This window comes from Alexandromys fortis, unplaced genomic scaffold, assembly GCF_014885135.2.
Source record: "Alexandromys fortis isolate MF-2015 unplaced genomic scaffold, M_Fortis_MF-2015_v1.1 scaffold_16, whole genome shotgun sequence".
Classification (NCBI taxonomy): Eukaryota; Metazoa; Chordata; class Mammalia; order Rodentia; family Cricetidae; genus Alexandromys; species Alexandromys fortis.
Window position 1 is genome coordinate 16997881 of NW_026067893.1, and position 24292 is coordinate 17022172.

Sequence of the window (24292 nt, forward strand, 5' to 3'; positions counted from 1 at the left end):
GGGCTCACAGGAAGCTGTGTGGGAACCCCTTCCTGATACCAGAGCACTCCACCTATTGCTTGCCCGACGCTAAATCTGCCCTGTCTGTCACGAAGTATTTCAACATAAACAGGTGTCATTCTGCAGTGAGTTGGGCTGCCACTATCAGTCAGGAAAAAAAAACAAAAACAGGTCAGTTCCACTAATAACAAATACAACTGTGCTGGCAGCCTCTCCAGGTTGGGCTAAAGACTACCATCCAAGCTGTCCCCGCTGTAACCCAGACAGAAGGCTCCTGGGATTCTCACACCTACCTGCTTCTGCACAGACGTTGCCATTTCATATTTCCAATTAGTCTTTCACATCATCAGAATACGGTATAATATTCTTTGTGATTTACACCTGTCGTTCTTTGAATTTACTTCATATCAAAAACTGTTGAGTGCTTGCTGTAACAGTTCTTTTGGAAACATTTTTAATAGCTGTCTAATATTTCCAGGTGAGGATGAACCGTAATTTATTATTAGACATTCAATCCAGCCTTGACCTGGATTGCTAATTGACACCAGCCCAAGGCCAGCCAGCTGTTCTTTGGCCCTGTGGGGAACCTCCTTACCAAAGCCCACCTCATAGGTGCAGCTGCTGGCCCTTCCTGCTAACAGAAGGAACTGGGGTGGGTGGGGGGCTGTTTTAACTCTGTGAGGAAGAACTTCCCACTGTTTGGAGATTCCCCACCGGATGCCTCGCAGCATTGAAAGATACAATTTTTGGTCCAGATGGATGGAAAAGATTAGGCTTTGGTGCTGTAGAGTGTCCCCACTTCTCCAAGGCCCCCCAGCTCATGCCAATCCACTGAGAAGGGTGGGTTGGCCCTACTCAAAATGATGGCTCTGCAGATTGGCTATGAATCAGGCAAATAGGTCCCTTGCTGACTTCAGCACATAAAACTCTTACCCGGATAAACAAGTCAGGGCGCTCCCCTTCCCTGATTTACGGCTGTCCGGGTCCCCAAGCAGGAGGGAGACTTCCTCCCAGGCACAGATCTTTAAGAACCCCAAGTGCACCGGAAACTCACCTGGTGAAATCATTATGTCACACGGCAGCAGTGACAGTGAGCAGAGGTGCAGCGACCTGTGAGGTTTATTGCTCCGGAAGAGATCTGGCTATCCTGGCGGGAGGAGGGCCAGATGTGGGGGGAGGGGGATCGTAGTGGGCCTTGTAGCACAGAAAAGCATTTGAACCAGACTGGGGAAGGATGGGACATTTAGAGAGAAAAGAGAGAAGGGGGGGGGGGGCAGTACAAGATAGCAAGCCTGAAAAACAGTTTAACCTCAGCAAAAGTTAACTAACAGTGGTCCAGACCTAATGATCAGGTTTTTCTGGAAAGTTTAAAGACACTGTGGTTAGAAAATTAGCATTCTGAGTCTTCCCACAATGCTAATTTTGTTTGAATTTTGTCAGTTCTGTAACACAAGTTGTCAGATCAACAGTTCTACAGCTGTCTAGATAGTCTTCCCAAAACAAGAGAATCAGAAGATAAATTAAAAGATATCGAGCAAAGGGCATCTGCTCAGGATGCAGGGATCTTCCAAAACAATTCTCCAGATGAAATAATAAAAGAAGATTATCTTTGATTGTTCAGAGCCGGCAGAGAAATGTAGGTGGCTCAAATGTTATTGTATATAAATAGGAAAAAGATACTTTCCTTGCCAAGGAGCTGCAAGGGTCATAGCTCATGTAGCTTTCCAGATATGTCCACACAGCCCTCTGACCCAGCGGGTTCATTTCTAGGTAGAGAACCAATAGAAACGTGTTCACGTACTCACATCCACACCAGACACACAGGCAGGTACCCCTTGGGAGACTTACACCAGAACAAAGTGTTTTCAGTTTTCTGGATTTAAGAACACTGGCATAGACTGTTGTGGGTGAGCATCCCTGGTGGGATACGGAAACCCTGAACCTTTGCGAGCACCACCAGCCCTTCAGATTGTGGGGTTTTATCCCAAACATTTGGGACATTAGATTTTCTGATTAGGGTACTCAACCTGTACTAGCGTGTAGCACTGTGTATAGCACCTCTAAACTGGAAACTGAGCCATCCAGACAGACAGCCATCAACTACAGAGTGGTTGTGCTGTATACACACATGTGCTGTATACACGCATGTGCTGTATACACGCATGTGCTGAAATACAGTGTGAACACTGTAGAATGAGCACTCTAGATCCACACACAGTAGTACTATGGTGAGTCTCAGAAGCCAGACACAAATACTTTATGCCACAGGATCCCATTTGTGGAATGAGTAAAATCAAGTTAGAGAAAGCTGTCTTGGGCACTGGAGAGATGGTTTAGAGGTTAAGAGCAATGCCTGCTCTTCCAGAAGTCCTGAGTTCAATTCCCAGCGACTACATGGTAGCTCAGAACCATCTGTAATGAGATCTGGTGCCCTCTTCTGGCCTGCAGGCATACATGCAGAGTACTGAGAATACTGTATATATAATAAATAAATAAATCTTTAAAAATAAAATAAGTAAAAATAGAAAGCTGTCTTTAGGATTCATCTTCAATGGTTTTGGGCCTTGGGCATGGGTGGAAGCCCTCAGGATGCAGGGTGATAGCTGTGGTACAGTAACAAAGATGTGTTCTGCTCCCTAAAGACTAGTTCGCTGCACATTTAGGGTGCTGTAGCTTCTGTGTACATATTATACTAGCATAAAAAAAGTTTAAAACCAACTTGGTACCTGAAATGTAAGTGCCATCACTTATGAGCGTCCTGGTTTCAAAGCTCTCATTTCCCAGCAAAATCATAAGTTGGAGTCTAGATGCAGAAGGGAGGATGAAGGAGAAGGGAAAAGACAGACATGATAGGCAGGCCCTCAGGGTCCCTACCCATGATCCCTGCTTAGACCCCGTATCGTGTTATCCCCTCCCCTTGGCTATAAATTCAGCCTGTGAATTGCTGCTAAGCCACAGGATCCAAGCGAATACAGACATAGGCAATTGGGTCACATAAGGTGACAACACACATCTACAGAACTCTCTGGATTTCTGGCTCTCTCTGAGGAAGAAGCGGGCTACACTGCAAAACCCCAAGTGACAAATAGCTCCTGCCAGCCTCCAGGTGACAGAAGGGCTCAATCGTGCGCCTCAGATCCTCTGATGCTGCCAGCGGGACTGTGGACATCCCCAGCACCCTGCCGACGGGAGGGGCGCAGTCCACCAGTGTCTGGGGTTCAGGCTGGATGCTCTACACAGAGAGCCCGGCTGATCTCAGCCCGGCTTAAACAGTCCTTAAACAGTTGGGACTGTGTGAGAACAAAAGTGTGTTGTCTAACACCACTAAGGAGGTAGTAACCTGCTATTGAGACATGGAGCTACCACCAGGGAGAAGACCCACCGTCATGAACATGACAGAAGCAAAGTAGGGCTCATAGTAGGAACTGAAATTGTGCCTCTAGATTCCACAATTACTCTATGATCTGGACCCTCTTGGTGGCTGGCCACCTGCCCTCCAGGAGGGTGCATCCTGGATTAGGCCACCGCTGAGACCACCGGAGAATCCACTGCCCCTGGGCCTCTGGCAAGTCTTGCCCAGACAACTCTCTGCTCCTCTGTACCTGATGGAGAGGATGACCTTTTGCCCCACACAGGCACACAACAAAGAAAGTTTCCTTCATTCTTTACAAGATGACAAGTTACTGTGCTCATAAATGGACCAGAAAGAGGGAGAAGCATATGGGAACATACTAGGCTCACCTAGAGGAAAAGAATGAAATGAAAGCCGACATTTGAAACAGAAAAGAATCCCCTCCACTGAAGGCACAGGGCCTGTCTCCATGGGAGAAGTACCAACTTAACAGCCTCTACACTGGGACCTTGACCACATACACACACGGATGCATGCACATGCACACGCACACACACACACACACACACACACACACACACAAATACACGCACATGCACGCACTCACGCATACCTCTACAATAAACCACAGCGACTCATGCAGATCAATACAACAGGACAGGAAAGAAGGAAGCAGGCTGGGCAGCTCGCCAGAGGCAGAAGTCCGAGCGACTGCTGTACTATATTTCTGGTCCAATAAATCAATGTGCCTTGGAAAGGCTCCTCCAACTCTGTGGCTGTAATTGGAACTACCTTCCTCAGGGGCTGCGACACATTCAAGGTCAGGAGCGAGCTCTGCTTTTCCCAGTCTGGCACAAACGCTCTACACACACCCTGGGGCAAGGCTCTGCAGCTCCTGGAGAAAGAGCTGTGGTACATCTGCCTGCAGGCTGGGAGAGGCCAGGAGAAATGGGGTGGCGACTGGCCTGACTTCTCCACCACAGATATCAGACCTTGTTGGATTTTGAAAACTCAACCAGCATTCTTCCTAAAACTAATATCTTCATTCATTTGCTTTCAGGGGACTCACTCCTACAGAGGCACCAACCCCCTACAGAATCACAAGCTAATAATGGTAGCTGCTGCTCTTGTCACTGATCATGTGACAAGCTGGGTCCACAATAAGCCAAGGTCCCTGAACAGTAAGCCAGCTTTGTGCAGCTGAGCATCAGCTCGGCGACAGCAAATATACGGCCAGTTGTTGACCCAGGTGAGACAAACTGAGCTTTTTCTGGAATCAAAAGTCATGTTCTAAACAAAGAGATACACTTCGTCCCAAGTAGAGCCAACTGGCTACATGGTCACCATATTCCATAACAGCTGACCCACTTTCTGTGCAAGGTGGTTCACAAATGTGGAGCAGTGGTCACAGTACAGTAGGGACAACAGAGAGCCCACGTGTAAAGATCCCAGACGGCTCCATTGTGAAACGAACCAGCTGGACACTCATGGGAGGGGCTTGGGTTGACTACCATGAGCTCACAGGCCAGGAAGCATTTCTTTTCCTTCTTTTTTCCTTCTTTTCTCCAATCCCACCCCCACCCCAAGACAGTGTGTCTCTTTTCCTTTTCAGTTTTTTGAGACAGGATTTCTCTATGTAACAGTCCTGACTGTCCTGGAACTCACTCAGCAGCCAGGCTGTCCTCAAACTCAGAGATCCGCCTGCCTCTGCCTCCCAAGTGCTGGGATTAAAGGTGTGTGCCACCACTGCCTAGCTGACAATGTCTCTCTATGTAGCTCTGTCTGGCTTTGAGCTCAGAGAGCTGCTTGCCTCTGCCTCCCAAGTGCACCACCACATCTGGCTGAAACCTTTCTTACAGTAGAGGACAGGGGTAGAATAGATTTGCTGAGTGTAAAGGACGGCATTCAAGTTTTGCTGGGATCGTGTGGCAAAAGCTGGACGTTGGCATCGGGCAGAGCATTCATGGCATGCCATGGCCTAGAAAAAAAGGGCTATGAAGAGAGATGATGGGACATAGCCAGGCAGGAAATCCAAGCTCCTGAGAGCCCGAGCAGGATTGAAAGGGAGGGGGGTTCATTCAGCAATCAACAGGGCGGGAGGCAGGTTGCCGCAAGTTGGAGGACAGCCAGCCCTTGGCTGGTCTAAGTGATCCATTCACACCGTTGGCAAAGGCCCAGTGGCAGAGACCAGCATCCCCTGCCCTGCCGCCCCCAGCTCTTCCCCAGAAATCTCAGTGAGTTACCCGGAGTCAGAAGTGGGTTAGGAACGGGAACCTGTCACCAGGAGGTTAGAGCTGACATCTGCCTGTCACCCTCACTGTCTGCTTGGCCAGGTGCTCAGTGCTCAATACCTTACAAGTGATTCCCGTAAGGGTCACCCAGACCTCTAGAGTAAGAATCCACATTGGTACCTTGTGGCCATCTGCACCTCATCCAGGACCAGGGCAGACAGAAAATTTCTACTGGGGAAGCCAGAGAGCCATCTGTGCTCTGTAGAAACTGGGGCAGCCCATATTTGGAGTTGGGAAGAAGGTGAAAAAGAAGACAAAGATTTCCTTGGAATGGGAGGGCTTGAGGGGAAGCTGGGTTTTAGGAGCGAAGAAAACATTGTTTTTATGGTCCACAATGAGAATAGCCCTCTGCGGCACAGGGCAGCCTCCTAACGTGAGTCACCCTGAGACTCAGCTTCGGCCTCTGCCCTTTGGCACAGGGAACAGGAGCAATAATGGAGCAGCTGGGCATGAATTATAAAAGTCCATTGGGGCGGGAGACTCAGTGGGTTATAATAGCAAAGTAAATTAATTTCACGTAAGTGGGATTAGCAGTTAAAAAAATGGCAGTCCCGATGGTAACAATGTCTGGAATGTGTGTCTGTCCCCTGCCCAGGGACAGAAAGAGTTCTCTCTTTTGGCTGAGTAGGACTCAGGCCGCTGGAGATCACCTATCCACAGTTCAGGATAACTCCAAGAGCGCAGAAACGTTGTTGCATTAGAATAGGTATCGTGAGTTAGGAGGAGGAGGTGGGGAAAGGCCACCTTTCACCGGTGGCTCTGCTGCTTGTCATGGTGCCAAGCACCCTCTGCCCTAAGTGCAGCCTGGACAGTAGGCTTGGTATGGCCTGGGACTTGGGAGAAATTGGGGGCAATGGATTCTAAGCATGGGTCTGTCAGGTGTTTCTATTCCAAACTGAACTCGTGGTGGTTTTATTTTAAATTGTCAACCTCTTGTTTGTTTGGGCTATTTAAGGCTCCTGTCTCTTTCTCAGTTTCAAATGACATTTCTGCTTGGGTGAATACAATCCTGGGCTCCATGGGACCACAGCAGTGGTAGAGAGGCCAGAGCTTGAGGTGAGTGCGGTCACAGCAGCTGGTCCTGGATTCCAGCTGAGTCCCGAGCCTACAGAGCAAGGCTGACCATACTCTGTGCATTGCTCTGAGGACCAAGCTCAAGCAGAAGGAAAAGACTCCCAGTTCAAGCGCTGACACTCTGCGCTGCGCATATGCATCAGCTGCACAGCTGCCCTCCATCCCTTGGTGCCTGTGGAGCCAGGGAAGTTGCTCCTTAGCGATACCACCCTTGAACATGCGGTAGGGAGAGGCGCCTGTCCTTCAGCCTGCTGTCTGTAAGGACCACCCCAGGCGCTTTGTGAGGCCCATTCTCACACGCCCCTCTACTTAGAGTAGTGAGCTAGACCAACATGGAGTTAGCAGCAGGGTGTGTGTGTGTGTGTGTGTCCATTCACACACTGGTGGGGGCTGGATCCAGATAGAGATATCCTTCTCTACCAATCTCTACCTTATGGCCTTGAGACAAGCTGTCTCACTAAGTTCCATGCTCACTTTTCTGGCAAAGTTGGTAGTCAAAGCTCCTGGGATCTGCCTGTCTCATCCCGCAAGGCTGGTGTTATAGGCTTACACAACCATGCCTGACGCTTTCAACTATACCTACGTGGAGGGGGTCAAAGAACACCAGCACCCTACACACACACACACACACACACACACACACACACACACACACACACACACGTGCACATACTATAGAGTGTCAGTGAGCCAGAGTTTGTGAGAATTGCAAAGGAACAAAACGAAACTATTGCTTTAAGCTTGTTGAACGTGCAGTTTCTCTTACTCCCTGTCTGTGTTAGAGAACCTGCTCTGGTCTCAGAAACAACCCTACTGCTTTATTATGCTGAATTTGGTTTTATACTAAATTAGATCATCTCCACAGATGTGAGCATCAAGGAAGAATCCCTATAAAACAGGGTTACCAAGTGTGGCAATTTGCCCAGGATTTTCCCAATTTTAGCTCCGGAGGCTCCACATGTTGGCAAACTGGGGCTGGTGGCTACCCCCCATAAACAAACCACAAGAGGTTTGTGTACACATCTCTTTTAGTCACCGGGGCACACAAGAGGTCAAATATTCTACTGCTATTCAATTACATGTAGTGCTTAAATATTGAACACTTTTCTAGGTCAATTTTTCTCCTGAAGTAAATACTCTATGACAAACCGGCAACCCTCGTCAAGCTAAATGGATAATGAGGACACAGAACCAATAATACTTTATAAATAAAAAGCATGACTAACAGCAACCAAGACCACAGCAGCTCAAAACAGCGGCTGACGCGCCAGCTAGATGGCAGAACACCCATCCTGTGTAGAGCATTGTGTAGAATAACAAACTTGGGGGACACTAATTTTAGCTTATGAATATCAGATTTTTGTGGACTACTGGCCAGTAAGCTTTAATTGTGTATAAGGAGAGTTCATAGAGGGAGAGAGGGGAGAGAAGGAGGTAGGGGAGCGGGGAATCTGATCCATCACAGAAGCCATAGGAAATAATTGTTTTCTGAGGTCAGCTAATGTCATCAGAATGACTCTCACCCAGCAAGAGTATCAAGGTCAATGCCTTGAAAGTCCCTGTTTTAACTCAGTTATCACATTGGAAAACTGAGGCCCACAGAAGTTGCTTTTACAAAGCTGTAGCTGCCATAGCCCCTTAACCACAACCATAACCACCACCACCTGCAGCTCCCACAGATTTTTTTCCTTAGCTGGGCATGGTAGTGCACACCTGAAAATCCCAGCACTAAACCAGGTGAGCATAGGATGCAGAGTGAGACCTTGCCTAAAATCCAAACCAAACCAAAGGGGGAAAAAAATCAACCGAGTGTTCCAGAGCCATGTGGAGCATGTTCGGTCTGTCATGTTTAGTTACCCCTTACTGGTCCTGTTAGAGTTGATTGTGCCCCCAATGCTGACATTTTAACCTTTGGTACCCGTGAAAATGGCTTTGTTTCCTCGGAAGACATAAACTTTATATGTATGACCGAGTTTAGATGGTCATGAAGTGGATTCCAATACAGTGGTATGACTGCTGTTCTGATAAGAACGGAGGGAAGAAGAAGAAACAAGGCAGAAAGGTAGGTAGGAGGGAGGGAGGGAGGGAGGGAGGGAGGGAGGGAGGGAATGAGTTCAAGCCACCAGGCTTGTAAGACTGTTATGGGAGCCACCAGAGTGATGGCCTCTGAGTGGCTCAGGTCGCCAGCTGGACACCCTACTCTCCACTTTCGGCAGCTACCCAGGGACAGAAGGGGCCCACGGGAGGGAGCCAGTCCTGCTTTCTTCGTCTCTCCAGTTCCTGATACAGCGGGGTCAGACAGCCTTGGAACCCCCACTTCCAGCTCTTCATCCCTGCGCTGGGCATCGGCTGTAGCCTGGCTGTCAACCCTCCTTCCCCCAGAGATGGGGAATGCTCCAGCTCAAATGCCTCAGGTAGGAAGGACCACTAGACATTTGCCTTTCCACATACCATTTGGCAAGGCCAGGGGTTCAGTGAGCCATTCTGCCCTTCCCTCATTCTAGAACAAACGCACAATGCCCTTCACATGGCAGCCAAGGGTCGGCCTCTGCAGGAGCTAGGTGGGTTACAAATCACCTTGTTTCTCCCTCCAACTCCTTTTTACAGATTAGGCAGAGGAACTCACTCGGTTGGATTATACTGCGTTCTGGTCTGCCGGAAGAGAAAGAAGACAGCCCTGACGGGGCAGGATGGTGCTGGCCCATGCAAGACCATGCTCATAAACATTCTCAACCAATAGAGTATGTTCCCAGTGTTATTTTTAAAATGTGCTGACATGTCTGTCTGCATAATAAAATGTCTGAAAACACAAAATGTTATCTATCCAACGCAGAATTGCAAATGTCATTTCCTTTATGTTTATGTATCTCTTTGCTAATATTGCCACAATAAACAAAAATAAATGATGGAATAAAACTAACAAAAAAACTCTCCCTTGTTACAGCTCTTGAGCACAAGAGTTATTAATAATGTGATGCCTAATAGGTGTTCCTAGAGAAGGCCTTACCCATGTATAGGGGAGAGCACTCACCGTCCTTCCTCTGGGGAGGAAGAGATGAGGCTTTTCCATGAAACACTGGTGTGGTCTAGCCTTGGACGGCCTGTGTTTCTATTATTGTACTTTTCTTGCCTCATAACAAGCATACCCATGTTGTTCTAAGCCCTTCCAGTCCCCACAACTGTGACCTTAGAGGAGAGCCCAACAGTCCACCGAAAACAGAGCCTTCACTGACCTAAACAGCCCTGAAAATTAGAAAGTTTAGATCTGAAATCTTAACAGCAGAAATTTTATGTTTTACTTCTGGCATCAAAATCCAGAGGTTTGGGCAATTTACAAGTTGTGTGACTTTTTTTTATACTGTTTGGATTATTTGATTAATAGACAATCATTTATTTTGTAACTATCCACAGTATATACATAATTGTGTATTTATGTTACCATGGTGCTCTTTCCTGTTCTTTAAATAACAAATTTCCTTTTTTTGGGGGGGGGGGAAGGCTTTATTTTTTTTTTTTAAGAAGTAAGTGAAAACATATCTTTAAAAAGCACAGGTTCCTTAGACAGGAAAACTCCCCAGCCTCCTCCTTCCCTCCTTGGGGAGCAGCCCAGCACTGGCCCCCTAGAAACATTCAGCAAAGCAGCCCTCAGCCTCCTAGTCCCTTCCTTCTTCCCCAGAGGGGAGGGAGGGCAGCATTCCTGGGAGCTCATTTGATCTTCAGGTCTTTCAAGGCTGAATACAGGCTCTTTACATCCCGGATGTCCATGCCTGCAGCACACAACTTCAAGCACTTCCCCTCCACCCCCCAGCACCGAAACTGACTGTTGTTGTTCACATGCAGTGAGTCTAGGCAGATGCCTGTGACTGCAGCACCCTTGGAGCTGGCCTTCTTGTCAAGATCCTGGGAATTCTCACAGGCTGTTAGGCCACACTGGGAACTCTGCTTGGGCATATTCAGCTGACCACCAAGGCTCAACATCCCTGCACCACTATCATAGGTAAGCAGTCCGGGTAAACAGCTAGGGCCCGCTGCCACTCTGATACATGATTAATGAAAACAGAGTGAGAAATTGGGATCTAACCTGAAGATGGGAAAACAAAGCAGTCAGCCCCTGGCTCTTACCTCAATCTCAGTCTGAAAATGGCGATCCCGCCTCCAGGAATCTCAGAATGAGACTGTGTGTGAGAGCTGTCTCCTCCCATCTTATGTTCCTCTCTAGGACTGGGATTAAAGATGTGTACCACTGGGATTAAAGGCATGCACTGCCTGGTTTCTATGGCAGCTAGCGTGGATACTGGATTAAAGGTGTGTGTAACCACTGCCTGGTCTGTAAGGCTGACCAGTGGGACTGTTTACTCTCTGATCCTCAGGCAAGTTTTAGTTATTAAAATACAAGTGAAACACCATGACTAGAATACTTTCTGTGATGAAGGCGATGGCCAGGAGTGGCAAGGTTTCAGAGGCCAGGGTTGAGACAGCCGTCTTCTTGCCAGTGTCTACCAGGCACACCCTGCTGTTGGGCCTGACCCAAGTCACGCGGCTCCCACTTGCCAAGGAGCAGACGCCACGCACCCAGTCACAAGTGCTGTTGGACTCCAGCTCCCCGAAGGGCATCTTAGAGCCCCATGGTATAGGGGCTGGCTGCTGCTCCCTGAAGGGCATCTTAGAGCCTCATGGTATAGCAGCTGGACTCCAGCTCCCAGAAGGGCATCTTAGAGCCCCATGCTATGGCGGCTGGCTGCTGTTCTACCTCCTTGATTGGGCAGAGAAGATCCTTCACTTGAAGTCACAGGAGCCTACAGGCAGGAGCACGTTATTGGGTTGCCAGTCAAGGCTGAGGACAGTGGAGCGGATGGGTTTCTTGATCTGCTTGCACACCCACCTGTCATCCTCCTGCTCAAATAAAGGATGGAGATGACGCAAGGACCACTGCCCACCGCCAACTTGTTCTCACTGGGTCCCAGCGCACACAGCAAGTGGCTCGGTTGATCCACAGGATGACCAGCGTGGGTGTCCACGTGGGACCCTTCAGCATCCACACAAAGGCATTGCGGTCTGTGAAGCAGGTCACAACACAGTTACTCTCAGGGGTCCAGTCAATGCCTGTCACCTGCCCGCTATGCCCCTTAGGCTCTGAACATTGTCCTAATTGGCACCAACTCTTCTCGTAGATGTGCACCTCGTGGTTTTTGGGGCAAATGGCACCAGTGTATGGTGCTTGTTCTGGGCATATCCAGAGATGGGCACCACCAGGAAGCTGTGGTCTCCTCGGGGAGTCCAGGCCACCGACTCTGGACAGTAGATACCCCAAACTATCTCCAAGTATAAGTTTTCTTTAATTTGTGCTTTTTGTGTCCTCAGAACCAATGAGGATGAAAAGGCAACATCTTTCCTGCCCAAGTGGGAGGGGTTTTGCAGATGCCTAAAGAGCAAGAGTCCTGTAATTTCAGTACACTTCTTGGAGGTAGGGACATGTGTCCCTTTCCTGTCCCTGTCACTCCCAGTGATGCTCACAGGAATGGAAATCAGCTGGACATCTCACCATTGTTTGGACTCAGACCCTCTTTGCCCCGGGTTGCTTGTCTGTGGCCAGACACTCTTGTTTTTCAGTCTGCTCCCAACCTTGTCATTTTGCAAGTGTTTTGAGTATCAGTTGATATTGGCACTGTCTTTCAGCTTCCCATTTCCCTAAAGTCCAGGGCTATTTTTAACTGAAGTCCTTCCCACCCCTGGCCCTTGAATCCTTCTTACTTCTGACCCATTGGGCATCCCTGCCTTCTGCAATGAGAAATCTGTGGTATTTGCCACAAAGACCTCACCCCTTGCTTATGGCCAACATCAACAAATGATCTCGGCCCTCCTGGCAAAGGGTCCAGCATCATTTGGTACAGGCGCCTAAGACAGAGAACTGTGAATTGTTGGACTCAATGGTCCTTCACACCTCTTCTATCTCAGATATTCTGTGCCTCTTTGTCCAAATCACTCCATTTCCTTCTTTTGAATTTAAAATCTGAATTAAAACCAAAGAAGCCTTTGCAGTCCCTTGGAGAAAACTCTCAGTATAAGGAAACGAACATCCCTGTGATGGCCCGTGTAGGTCAGGAGCAGCTTACAAGGTGGGATGCGATCACCAGGGTCACACAGGTGATGAATCCTAACCAGATGCTGATGAGACAGTTCCCTAACCACATAGGCTAAGGATTTTCACCAGTTCTTGGTGAGGAGGGATTGGCAATTAATATCAGAATCCCACTGTGTATTTGCAGCTCATGATGTATAATCATGTCCAGTTTATAGTAGACTGTGTAAAAGTCTCACCCCATAAATTAGGTCCAGTTCCGGACAAGTTTGCTATCGTCCTTAGAAACCCTGTAGCGAAAGCGTCATTGGATAACATTACAATTCAAATCTATACCGGAAGTTCCCCTAAATAACTTGGGAAAATAAGACTCCTGCTTCCAAAGTGAAGGGGCAGGTGAAATAAAACACTTCCCAGAATGAGGCGATAATAACCCTTGGACTTGATTAAGGAGGGGCTTTACGGATTGTGGCAGCATCATGGGACTTGTCCACAACTGCTCATTCTTCGACATATGCTTACTGAGAGCCTGCCATGCACTGCTCCGGGTGCCAGGAAAGTGGCAGAAAATAAAGTCCATAATCTAAAGATGACTCTTAGACACGAGCGGGACTAGGACCTCAAAAGGAGCGCCTAGAACAGTCACTAAAAGATGTGAATGAGGAAGACCATGAGAAGTCAGTAAGACTGATTAAGTCTGTATTGCTGCCAATCGGTCCCTCGCCTCTGTTTAAAGAGACAGGAGACCTGGGATGCTCTCTGAGGGCATGGCTGGTGTAAACAGTGAGATGTCAGAGGACTTGGAGCGTCTGAACAGGGGTGCCAGTGCCCTGTAGTGTGTGCAGATGGCTTGAAGTGGGGCGTGCGAACAAGGACAGGAACTCACCATCCCCGGAACTAGTTATTAGGAAGCACTGGCTGAAATGCTCATCTTGAAGCACAGCTGCAATGAAGGTCAGCCAGCCTATGGGGTGCAGGTGGCAAAGGGAGAGGTGGCATCTTACCAGACTCCACCCTGGAAGCTGCCAACCTACAGGAGGGAAGGCAGGGAATCCGGAGATGGCTCGGCTCTGTGACCGTTCGGTCTTTAGAAGCTTAATTGCCAGGAAGGGCTGAACATGGGAGTCTTAGTAAATAAGACGGAGCTTAGGGGTGACTAAGCAGAGGCTTTTAAATTACTGGCTAAATTCATAACTCTTCCCTCAGGCCATTTAGTCTTGGGGTGTGTAAAAGGGTGTAGAGGAGCCTCCATTCTTCCTGGGAAACGGAAAGTTCCAGTGACTGCAGCCCCCAGAGACCCACCTTTAGCCTCTGAAAGCCCCACCTTTGTCGCCAAGGTTTGAAGGTAACTGCCCACTTATCCCACCCAAGCAACCTGGGCTCCCTTGATGACGACGAAATTTACAACAATGAATCCTCTAGATCTCGATATACATGTTTGTGACAACTCTCATTTCATGTAATAAAACACTATCTAGATGGAGGCAGAGTCCCCATCACTATCTACCTTCTTCTTACCAGAATCAGGACTCAAAATCCGTGCCCCCGACAAGCCAGGTTCAGCCACCCATATGCAATAAGCCAATTGGAAAATGCCACATTAACAGTGAAGAGCAGAAAATGGAGATTTATTCAATATGGCCATTGGCAGAAGGACAAAAGGATCAAGTGATGCCCCCAATCTTTGGGACCCTGACATGAGGGTGGGGTTTAAATAGAACGCAACAATAATACATAACTAAGCAGTTCAGCAAGGAGTGGTCCTCAGCCCACCACTGCCTCAGTGCAGCAAGGAGTGGTCCTCGGCCCACCATTGCCTCAGTTCCAAGTCTCTCCTACAAGGTCACGTGAGAAACCATTCTTTTCTTTAGGTGGCAAGTTCCTCCTCTAGATGCCCCCCAGGACATCAGCCATCTTCTCTCCCAGGGAGAGGTCCCTGGAGAATTCTAATTTCTTGGAACCCATTCCTTGAGGAATCTGATAGAGATGGCGGGGAACACATACATAGTTAGAAGCCATTCCTCCAGATAGATCCGTTACACTCTTAAATTCACAAAGCATTAGCAAAACCCTGAACATAGATGGTGATTATAGCTGGTCATGGGCCAGATCTCAACTCAATAGCTTAGCTCTGGTGGCCTCTGCATGACGAGTGACCTTCACCAGATGTGTCCACAGGTTAGATTATGGGCTGCTGGTGGGTCTGCAGACTAACTACGTAAGTTCTTGATGAAGAGCAACTTTCAAGAGGGCTTCCCTCTAGCCTTAGGTTTGGAAAATGTGGGCACTCTGCTCATCCCTGTATGCTGATAACGATGGTGACCGTTCTAACAGCATGAGGAAATCTCAACCTGCTGAGCCCGGCCCCAGCCTGCATGCAGGTTAAAAAAGCAGCAGTGCAGCCCCTGAAACCAGGAGGCAACGACCGGAAAGTCTGGTAGAGCAGTCATTTCCGTGTCCAGCCGCCACTCTCCGCCACTTCCAACAGCATTTGAGGAGTGGAGCTCTCTTCTTCCCCCTTGGTGTAGGTCAGTGCTCTTGCCTGCCCAGATAGAGGATGGTTACAGCGAGGTGGGGCAGCTGGGGCGGAGGGCTCACCTGGAGTGACAGGAGACAGTCACTCGAGGGTCACCTGAAGCTGTCATGGTCAAAGTGAAGTCTCCCAGAACTGTGTCAGGGTATCTGAAGTGGCCTAAAGCTATGGTTGGAGAGGAGGCAAAGATCTTGTGTTAGATCCCAGCCTCTTCCTGGAGTCCCGCGCTAAACCGCAACCTCCTGGATCAAGTCATGGGGTGTTTAAAACAGAGGGGGCTCTTATGAAGACAGCAAGCTCTTTGAAAATGGTGGTGGTGAGCTTGAAGTTTTTACCTCCCCAGAGAGCACCTCAGAAGAGGCAGTGATAGAATGCCCACTCTCTCCAGACTTGGGAACTATGCAGCCAGCACTGGCAGTTCCAATCTGGCTGCCATCTCTGCCTGGAGCTCTGCCATCATGAACAGTCCTGGAGCAAAGGTCTGACAGCTGTCAATCAAGCAGCTAAAATGCTTTTGCCTAAAAGCTTCATCCATTTAAAAGGGGGAGAGGGAGTTGCGGTAAAAACTTAACATAAATTAACATTTTTCTCCAGCAAACTTTCATCCAACAATGTTTAACCCCTAGTTCGCCCTTAGGGAGGGTTGGATCCTCCGGATCTGTGCTGCTATCTCATAGCTGAATGACATTGGACAAGCCAGGTAAACTTTCTGAAAATTCAGTCCTCTTACCAAAGAATATGGGTAATGGTAAGAACTGGTTTCTGAGTGTTGTAAGGATTATATGAAGAAGTATATAAAGGCCCTGCTGTGGTACCCGGCACACGGTAGTTATGTACCTTTTTCCTGTCCTGTTAGGTCTATTCCCTGGCCATATCCTGGCTGATTGCCCACCCCGCCCCCAGTTTTCCTCATTTTCCACATAAACACGCCTCTCCTCATTCATCCCCTACACCTCCTTCTCCGCTAAGCAAACCTCCTCATCCCCTTCTACCACATCCTCTCACTGACAGCCCTACCTCTCCTCTTCACCTTCTTGATCTCCAAGTGACCAACACACATGATGTGCCAGGCCAGGTCCTGATTCAACAGCAAGTCGACAGGGAGCTACATGTACCCAGAACATTGTTAGTGGCAGCTGACCAATCGATCATGGGACGGGAGGCCAACTAAAAGTGCCTTCTGAAACAAATAAGGAAAGAATTCAAAGTTCCTCATCACGTGGGAAGGAGCCAGATAGAAAGCAGGGTCCAGGGTCCTTCTGGACTCTGGAGGTTTGCCCCGGGTCTTTGGGAGAGAGAAGAAAGGTCCAGAAATATCCCCTACAAAGAAGAGTAAACACGCGGGCACCCTAACTCCAGGTGAGACAACAGTCCCTTTTCATCCAGGGATAAAGCAGGCACTGAGGTTGTGACCAAGCTGAGGGTAGGTTGAGGTGAAGTCGGAAACTCCCACTGCAACAGCCTGCCCCCAAGTCAGCCAGCACGGTTCCGGCAGAACAAGCTTTCCCTGTGCTGTGCCTGATCCTTGTTCCCAGCTGGGTGTGGACACTGGGTCACCAGACTGTACACAGGTCACTGAGAATTACCCAGATGGACATGTTGGTCCTCAGACCATGGCAGGCCTCAGGATGCCAACCGGAAGCCAGAAGACCAGAACTTTGTCCTGGCATTTGAAATGTAGACTGTTCCCATTGCTCTGAGTACTGACGATGTAATCTGGGCCTCCACCTCCTCCCATCTGAGTCCCTTTTAACAGAACCTGAAAACGGCGCTTTTGTTTTTCTGGACAATAATTAGCCTTTGACTTGGCTCCATCCATGCAACTTCTCACAGCCTTGGAGGCAGGAGCCTTTATTTCCGGAATGGCAGGAGTTCTGATGGGCTGGCCCGACCTCCTCCCCTCCTTAGAGCCAGAATTCTGCTCAGATACTTTTCTCCCAAGTGATTGTGTGGCCAGACAAAAACACATGAGCACTGCAGTTTGTACCATACCAGCAAGCTCTCCGCATTCAGTGTGACCCTTCCAGCGCTACGTCTTTCAGCAAGCCCTTGCAGGGTGGTCAGAAACTGTTCTAGGGGCCTGTGAGCTCTCGGGTAAATAGAGATTGACAATGGAAAAGGATCTTCATACCATCAGCACATTGGTATCATAGAACACACGGCTTCCCCTTCCTCTCCTCTCTCCTCATCCTCAGTCGTAAGGAAGAGAGAGACAGGGGTACACAGGAATATCATGACTAATAACCGAGGTCCCCCGCCCCCGAAACTGTGCTTGCTATCTTAGGCAAGGAGCGGGGGGCATCTGGTCAATCTTCAGATGAACTCCTGTCTGCTCCTCTGTTGAGTTCTCACTGATGGGTCTCTATGACTCTCAGGGGCGCTAGCTCTGTGTAGCTCAGCAACCTCACAGGTTTTGAATGCCTACCTGATAAAACCAGCTGGGTGAGAATGCAAGCATCTCTGACAGACCCTTCCTCATCTGTGAATAGGGGAGCTGATGTTTCAGAGTGAGCATAAAGGTTAAAGAAGGAAGGTACCTAGCACAGTCCCTGACATGTACCAGATGCGAACATCAGTTCCTTCCCTGTGGCAGGCTGATGTCAGAATCAGCCACGTTCATGCCTTGCGTCCATCCAATTGGCAGTGTCCTTCCATGTCCCCATGCTGGTTTGTGGGCTTTTTGATGTGGTTTTCTTTAGTACCAAAAGGGAAAATTTGGAACACTTAGAGATAAAGAGTCAAGTAAATCACAGCAAATGGTTTCAGAATAAGGATTATGAGCCCAGAGTGATGGCTCACACCTGTAATTCCAGGAGGCTGAGACAGGAGGATTGCCATGAATTTGAGGTTGGGCTACACTGTAAGTTCAGGACATCCTGTGCTGTAGAATGAGACCCTCTCTCAAACAAAAGGAGACAAAAGCAACACTGAGTACTGGTAGCACCCTAGGGGCTTCTCTATTGGGCCCCACTGCCTCTTGCTAGAGCAGTTGATCACTGACTTCCAAGTCACCAATGACACCCAGTTAGACTTGGCTTTGACCTTAGCAAACCTGTCAACCAGTTGGTTCTAATGAAGTACTAACTACTATATGCTCAAGGTTGAGGTAGCCCTGTGAGGGATAGAAAGGGAAAGTCCTATAGAAACAGGCTAAGGCCCCATCCTCAAGCAGTTTACAAGATGCCTCCTGGAAGCCATGCCAACTAGAACCAAAGTAATACGCTCAGATCGACAACAACAACAACGACAAGAAAAATTTAGAAAGTTGAACAATGCTATGTGAACTTTCGGAGGAGTAATGAGTTAGTCTAAGAGGAACGGCCAGATTTTTCACAACAAACCCTTTGGCTAGAACCAAGACAGGTCAGCATGAAAGAGTGCCAGGACTGACGTCTGCCTGAGCACGGGGATGACTCTTCCACTCACGTCTCTAGCCTAACGATATTTAAATCCTTTTAACCTTTATGAGTCCGTGACTAACACCTCGAATCCCTGTCACTCCTATTGATCCGAAGACGGAAAACCACGAAGTTCTGGACCAGGATTCTACTTTTAGGCCACCAACCGTTCCCAGACACAGAGGCTTATTCTAAGTTTTGAATATTCAGCTTTAGTGTAGCTCTTTTAACTTAAATTAACCTGTTTCTCTTTATCTACCTTTTGCCTCGGGGCTTATTACCTTTCTCACGTCTGTAAATCTTACTTCCACTGCTTCTCTGTGTCCGTGTGGCTGGCATCTGCTTGGCTTCTTGCGCAGGGCGGGTCTCTCATTCTTTCCTCCTTCATGTTCTTCTCATTCTTCCTCTCCAGCCTAGATTTCTCCCCCTATTTATTCTCTCTGCCTGCCGGCACACCTATGCTTTCTCTGCCCAGCTGCTGGCCATTCAACCCTTTATTAGCTCAATCAACCAGGTGCCTTAGGCAGGCAAGGTAAAACAGGCTTCCGTAATTGAAAGAAACGCAGCATAAACAAAAGCAGCACACCTTTACACGGTTAAGGTAACGTGCTGCAGCATAAACAAATGGAACACATCTTTGCCTGGCTAAAATAACATTCTACAACAGAGCACTCCTTGTGTATAGATTTCTCATCCAGAAAACTGGAACGCTTTGCCAGTGTTGTTTAGAGGCCAAGGGAAAAAGGCAGGGGAACGACTAACAGAAAACTCAAGCACTGCTGAGTGGAGAAATGGGAGGTCCACTAGGAGAACCTTACAAGAGAAGTTAACTGCGAACATTCTGTTTGAAAACTGGCTGGGAAGTGCTTGGGTACTCATTTCATTACATCTTGTTAGATTTCATAGGCACTTTTTAATAATGTGATGTGTAATGCACAGATGGAACACGGAGGGGGGCTGCTTTTTGGGGTTTCTGTCCTGCCCAGTACCCCACAACTGTTTAGTCCCAAAGAAAATCACACATAGGTCTCCATAAATTACAAGCTGATTGGCCCATTAGCTCTAGCCTCTCACTGGCTAACTCTCACATCTTGATTAACCCGTTTTTCTTATCTATGTTAGCCGTGTGGCTCAGTACCTTTTTCCAGTAGGGCAGATGGACATCCTGCAGCTTCGGTGGTCTGGGCAGGAGTGGGAGGAATCAACTTCCTCCTTCCCAAAATTCTCCTGTTCTCATTGCATTATTTCTACTTCCTGTTTGGTTTTTCCCACCTATACTTCCTGCCTGGCCAATCAGCATTTATTTAAAACATGATTGACAGAATACAGACAATTCTCCCGCACCACACAGACATAGGCACCCGTACTCACAAACTATTAGGTCAATAAGAGATAGCCAGGCAGTGGTGGCGCACACCTTTAATCCCAGCATTCAGGAGGCAGAGGCAGCGGCCAGCCTGTGTAGGTGGGGGTCGCTCGTTCGTTCCCGGCCACTCAGACCCAAAATAATTACACAGAAACTATATTAATTCCCATATCAAGCCTGGTCTACAGAGCTAATTCCAGGAAAGCTAGGACTTTTACACAGAGAAACCCTGTTTCAAACACACACACACACACACACACACACACAGAGAGAATAGACGGGCATGGCTTCTTACAGCTCTATCTAGACGGAGCCTTTGTCTTCTTAGCCTGCCTGCATCTAGTTACAAGTTGAAGGGCTATCTGTCCACTGCATAAGTCTAGCATGTCCAGCCTTGTGGGGTCAGCCTGAGCTGTCACTCATCAGCCTTGTCACATTCTATGGATGTTGCTGTTGTCCAGTCTCATCTGTAAAATGGGAATGACAACTGCCTACTTAAAGGTTTGGTAAAACCAAACATGGTAACATATACTTGTAATTCTAACACTTGGGAGGCTGAGGCAGGGGGACCAGGAGTTTAAGGTGAACACAGTTAAGTTGACATAGTGAGAGCATGTCTCTAAAAAGCCAAAAATCAAACAAAAAATGTTCTTTGCATAAAAATAGACTGTGGTGATAGGGATGAGCAATGCCAATCTTCTAGAGAGTTCCATATTTTGTCAATAGCATCCCACGTGGGTAGGAACACCATTTCCAAGGTGCCATAATACATTTTGCAACTCCTATGAATTCCTCAAGCCTCTTGACATCTTAGCTTACCTCAAAGTTTGAACAAAGTTCAGATGATGTCTGTCTTCTCCTAATCAAGCCAGACTGTCAAAAAAGAGACACATTTCTGTGGATATTATCTCTGGACCATCCCCCTCCCCGAAATGAATGACCAATCTAAGCCCCCAGAAACTGGCATCTGTGACTTTTCTAAATGATAAGTTTCTCCTAAAACAAAATTAAACAGAGGACAGGAGAGTACTGGAGCCTTAGACAGCCCTTTCCAGACATCCAGGAGATGCCCAGTATCCCGATATCATTTGCTCCCAGAAAGCACTGTGGCATATCAAAAGTCCTTCCTTCTGCAGCTCACCCAAGGTCATCCAGGCAGGAGGCTGTAGTCAAACCAAAGGCTTGCTTCATAGACCTCAAATCAAAGTCTCCCTTTCCTGCCCACCGCTCCACAGGCTCTTGATCTCCGCACAGAGCCGGCAGACCCTGCTCTCTAAACCACATCAGCCTGGCTGTTCATACAATCCCCTTCCTCCAAGCAGTCAGTCATCAGTGTTGGTTTGCGTAGGTATAGCTGCAGGGCGTGCCGAGCGATAGGAATGCCCATCCAGGCCTGCACAGTTCAGTGAACCTTGTTGTTATAGCACAGCTCTAAGATGCTGTACCAAATTTCAAAATATGTTCTTATTTGTATTTTATAGTTTATTCTCAATAGCTAAGCTCCTTGATAGTTATCCAAAGTGCATTATTTCCTTTAAAAACATACTTTAGGATATTTCACAGCATCAAATAGAATTTTATTATACCCTAAAATCAAAATGTTTTCTAAAATTAATGTCAGTTTTATGACTCAATACTGTAAGAAAATAAGCCTGCTCAGACATTCGAAAATTGTATTACCGGATGCTTTTATGTGCGCTCATTCTGAAAAGAATTGTAATATACCTCTGTCCCTTTCCTCCCTCCCTCCCTCCCCTCTATGAAATTTCAAGAGAAATCAGAGACCGGCTGATGGGCAAAGAGATAAGGGGGAGTATTTTAGGCATCACAGACATTTTAAACCCTTTCAAACACTGACTTAATTTTCTTTGGAGAGGATGAGACTTTGCCGTCTGGGGCTTTTTCACTGCTTAGGCGTTTGCCATTAGGAGCTGCTGTGTTCTTCACCTTTAGAAAGTAAATGGAGCCACACAGGGCAGGGGAGCTCTCTTTGTGTGGTAGACTTTTCCATCCCACCTCCAAGGTCCTGGAGACTTTCTGTTTCTGAGGAGGGACAGCACACTGCAAACCCAGCGCTCCCAGCAAAGCTTTGGGTAGATGCAGAAAGGGCAAATAGGGAAAGTGTTTTGCTGTATTTAGCTCCTTCAGGTCAAGTTCTCTTCCAGGTCACAAAAACAAGCTGTAGAAAGACAGGAGTACCGGTATCTCCAGGGGGGCTTTACAGGTGCCTGTGACAGCCACACCCTGGTTCACACAGGGTGATCCACAGGGCTCTAGTGGACATAGCTGGTGCCTCCTCATTGGCCTTCTCCCTCTATCACAGCACAGACCCTTCTCAAATGCCCAATCCCTTCCAAGCTGTTGTTAGATGGCAACAAAGAAAGACAGAGCGTTATGAATCTCGTGAGTTAGTTAAACAAACAAGAAATCAACTTCAAATCTGATGGCATGGGTAGGTCAAACTCCCAAAACTCACAGGAAATGCAGGGCTAGAGTCATGTTAAATGACTTCATGGGTGATCACGTCATAAAACTCAGACTGTGGGAAACTCTGCTTGACATATGGCCAGGTTTTCTACACACACACACACACACACACACACACACACTGAGGAGAGGAAGAGTTAGGGACAGAGACAGGAAGTGGGCCATGTAATGAGAATGAAGGAAAGGGAGAGGGTTAGAGAGGAAGAGAAAGTGAAGAGGAGGAGGGGAGAAGTGAGGGAGGAGGAAAGAGGTAGACTAAAGAAGGAGAGGGGGAGGGAGAGGAGAAAGAGAAAGGGAAGGAGAGAGTGGTTTAAAGGGCTTTAAGTGGTTGAAAAGATGTTGTTGTTTTTAAGCAATACTAGAGCTTTATATGAAACCTGAACCAGAACTGAACTGTTTTTAGGAAGCGCAGGCACATTAGGGAAATGGAACTCTAACTGGATCCTGGTTGGCACCAAGACAATTTTACTAAACGACTTTAGAAGACTGCAGTAGTTGTGAATTTTAGCCATTGTCATTTCTTAAATTCATAAATATAGTGAGATTTTACTGTTGAAATTATGATACGTGGGCTCAACAAGTTGATCCGGGGAGGAGAGCAGACAGGCCGCAGTCGGCCATTGTTGAGGTGGGTGCTGAGCCGTCTTATTTGTTACTTATCTTGTTTTCGTGTGCTTGAAAATTCTCCAAATATAAAAACCAATACTGTAAAGAAATGTCCTTTTTGAGTTTCCTGTGGTCTGTCTCATTAGTGATGGTTCTGGTCACATTGAGGACCCGATGAAACACAGACTCTCTTCTTTAAAACTTTCTGTCTATTACACATTTGCATAGACTACAAGTGACCAAATGCCCTCTAGACCCTGAGCCTTCAGGTTCTAGTGTGAAACCACGTCCTTTGCAGTCTGGGCCAATGGCTTTCACTCACCGCCTGCCACACCCCCTCGGCCTGCACCTGCGGGGCTGCCTCTGCCTGCAGACCTTTCTCAGGCAAACATCAGACCTCACCTCCTTCCTGTGGCTCTCCCAAGCAGTAGTACATCCATATTCAGGACCTCTGCACAAGGGATCCGGCCTCTTTCCTCACTCACCAGCCCAGACATTCCCACAGCCTTGCAGACTTGTGCCTGGTACAGCAAGAGTCTTCCTGAGGCGAGTCACTATTTTCAGTGCCGAGCTCAGAGCCTCAGGCATGGCCAATAAATGGTTAGAATGAATTCAATGGAAAATTGAAAGCCCCAGGGTCAGAGGAGAGCTAATGGGATCTCACAGCTCAAAAACCTGTATTAGTAATATTCCAGAGCAAAGGAACGAAATGTTGACCCTGCTGTCTGTCTTTGGTTGTGTTTGTTAGATGGAGTCCATGCCTTGGAGAGGCAGGTTGGAGGGGAAACCTCAGTCAGGTCAGTAGATCACATAGCCTCAGCTACAGGGACTCTGTTCTTAACTTCAGCTAAAACATGGAGGCTTCCAGAGGGAGGCCCTTTGACCTTTGACTCCGCATCTGCCAAGTCATTTTCTCCCTGACAGCCCTAGAGAACGTGTCTATAGGGTGGAGTGGTGGATTTTCTTGTGTAAGTGGCATTTCCTGTCCCTGAAGATGTGTGAGCCCACATACCCTACTCCAACTCCTCTGCCCCTCACCTTTTGTGTTCTAGGGCCTCAAACATATTTCCAGTGAAGGCTCATTCACCCCATGTGAACTGGTACAA

The 24292-nt window shown here is 47.9% G+C and overlaps 1 pseudogene; it reads right to left on the reverse strand.

Moving 5' to 3' along the window:
* Positions 1-10422: 10422 nt before the first annotated feature.
* Positions 10423-24292, reverse strand: part of LOC126504100 (actin-related protein 2/3 complex subunit 1B-like) — a 95016-nt pseudogene continuing 81146 nt past the window's right edge.